At 45.9% G+C, this 2,614-nt stretch overlaps 1 long non-coding RNA gene across 3 annotated transcripts; it reads right to left on the bottom strand.

Moving 5' to 3' along the window:
- Positions 1-394: 394 nt before the first annotated feature.
- LOC136789578 (uncharacterized) lies at positions 395-1,705 on the bottom strand. 3 transcript variants are annotated; one of them, XR_010828269.1, is made up of 3 exons: positions 1,656-1,705; positions 1,306-1,534; positions 395-1,209 (listed from the first exon to the last, which is right to left on the bottom strand). It is a non-coding gene; the product is annotated as an uncharacterized lncRNA (long non-coding RNA). The 3 variants fall into 3 exon arrangements; XR_010828268.1 differs by having other exon boundaries at positions 395-1,534; XR_010828270.1 differs by having other exon boundaries at positions 395-1,534; positions 1,659-1,702.
- Positions 1,706-2,614: the final 909 nt, after the last annotated feature.

Raw genomic sequence — 2,614 nt, 5'->3', positions numbered from 1 at the left:
TCCGGAGGGTGGGAGGATGTAGTGAACAGTCACTGTGGGGGGCCCTCCTGAGGGAGGCCCTGAAGTTGTATGTCAGGAGGGGAGATGAGAAGGAAAAGCAGAGAGCGAAACTAATGGTATTGACAGTGTACCTGGTAGTGAGGCAGAGGATTGGAGAAAGAGGAAGAAATTTTTCAGGAGGAGTCAGGGCCAGGATGGAAAGGAGAGGAAGAGGAAGGAATGGCAGGCAAGGAAAGCTACCTGTGTTGCAGCCTGAATCCTAGCAGGGACAGGCTTTGATAAGATGCTTTAAGTGTGGCCAGACAGGCCACTTCAAATAGGAATATCCAGAGTGGAAGGAGGAGAGAAGGGAAATGGGATGAAATATGGTGTTATAAAAGAAGATACAACTCAGTCTGAATTTAGTAATATTTATAAAAGGCAAGTAAACAGCGCTGGGTACGCGGGGAGTCTACGCTCTACCAACATGCACACACAACCATCGAACTTTCTAAATATATAGAACATTGCTTTTACATATTCATAAGAAACCCGAGTACGCCTATACATATGTACAATCAGAAAAGGTATCAATTGAAACATAAACATGGCAAAGTTTTCTGAATTCTGGAAGTGTTTAACAAACAATCCGTTAAGTCTATTACTATTAATGTGCATGACCGGAGGAGCATAGTTGGAGATGGTAATCCTGGTCGAAGTGCTCCCATATCTTCCATGACTTCATTAAGTTTTCTCAGGTCATATAGCAGTCTCCATTTTCCATTCCTTTTCTTGATTACAAACACCGGAGAGTTCCAGGGCAAGTCGTGGGAACAATATGTCTCGCTTTAAGCTGTTAAGCAACTCGGCCTTCGGGCCTTGTGTATCCTATTCCTCCCGGATCGAAGGGAAACAGATCCGTCTCCTTTTCAGGGCCTATAGGGCCTGGATCAAAAGGAACGTTCAGGTCACCAGGGGGCGTAACAGCAAAGGCCTGCGATGGCAGTAGCGGCGGGGGGGCCGATGGTGTAGCAGAAGGATCAGTAAACGAGCCCGCAGCTCCCTCACTGTCTGGCAAACCACACGTTTCCGATTGTGGTCCCACATGGCTCTTTAAGGCCTCAGAGACTGCTCGCCAGGTGCCGAGCAATCCCGCCGCAACCTTGTCATTTTTAGTAGCAGAGTCCCACACTTTGACCTCAATTTGGTCCCATGTTTCAGGATCGTAAACTGTCCGATTCGTAATAAAGGAAATAAGCTGTAAGGTTACCAGGACATTTTGTGTTTCTAAGGACATATGATTCCCCATAGCGCGCAACTGCTTACCTTCGGCCAGTGAGGGGCAGTTGTGTGCACGGGTCCGCTTCTCTCAGCTTGAGCTTCCTTCCAGCTCGAGTGCGCCTATTTCCAGCGACTTTCAGGACGAGCTTCTTTGAGCGGTTTGCTGAGTTTGTGTTGTGGTTTAGCCCGGCTGGCAGCTAAACACCACACAGCCGTTCGCTCACCCTCCCCCCCTCCCTCTCTGGGATGGGGGAGAGGAACAGGAAAGTGAAGCCTGTGAGTTGAGATAAAGACAGTTTATTAAGACAGGAAAATAATAATAACAATAATAATAATAATAGTATTAATAATAATAATGTGTAAGAAACAAGTGAAGAAACAATGCAATTGCTCACCACCTGCTGACCGATGCCCAGCCTATCCCCGAGCAGCCGGCCCCCCCACCCCCCCGGCTAGCCACCCCTATATATTGTTTAGCATGACGTCAGATGGCATGGAATACCCCTTTGGCCAGTTTGGGTCAGCTGTCCTGGGTCTGTCCCCTCCCAGATCCTGCTGCACCCCTAGCCTGCTCGCTGGCAGGACAGAGCGAGAAGCTGAAAAGTCCTTGGCTTGGTGTAAGCACTGCTCTGCAGCAATTAAAACATCAGAATGTTATCAGCGCTCTTCTCACCGTGATCCAAAACATAGCACCCTACCAGCTACTAGGAGGAAAATTAACTCTGTCCTAACTGGAACCAGGACAGATATCCACCCCTTATTCCATACCATTTATGTCATGCTCAGGTTACACTCTTTCCAATACCTTCTAATTAATCACAATTTTCATCTATGATATATAGCAATCATGGTAGTGATGACATACAGTATTATATAATAATTAACATAATACAATTCAACTCATGGGCTATTCTGAACCAGAATTAAATATCCCTGTACAGATACTTCCTGATAAACCTTCTCTGTAACATCATTAATCTTATATTCCTCTATCCAAGTAGTCTCCAGTACATGGTTTAAAGCAAACCTGTTGCCAGAAAGATTTTATAATGTTGCTCACTGCTACAGGAAATTCAACAGATAAAGTGAGACTGTCAGAGAGAGCAAAGTGCGATATTAAACATGCTGCATCTTCTGTGTTCTTGCTCATGAGCCAAAAAAAAAAACTTTGGGGAACCACCACACTATCATCTTTTTATCTTCCTTTGCACTGATCAAGCCCAGTCTTTCAGTGTGGTGGTTTTACTCAGATGGGCAGCTGAGCTCCGCCACAACCACTCTCTCACTCCCCCTCCTCAAAGGGAAAGGGGAGAAACTACAATAAAAAGGGCTCAAGGTTTGAGATAAGGATGGG

Source organism: Anser cygnoides, unplaced genomic scaffold, assembly GCF_040182565.1.
Source record: "Anser cygnoides isolate HZ-2024a breed goose unplaced genomic scaffold, Taihu_goose_T2T_genome scaffold_71_1, whole genome shotgun sequence".
NCBI lineage: Eukaryota > Metazoa > Chordata > Aves > Anseriformes > Anatidae > Anser > Anser cygnoides.
Note: the sequence above shows the minus strand (reverse complement) of the source record. Positions and strands in the feature narration are given on the sequence as shown.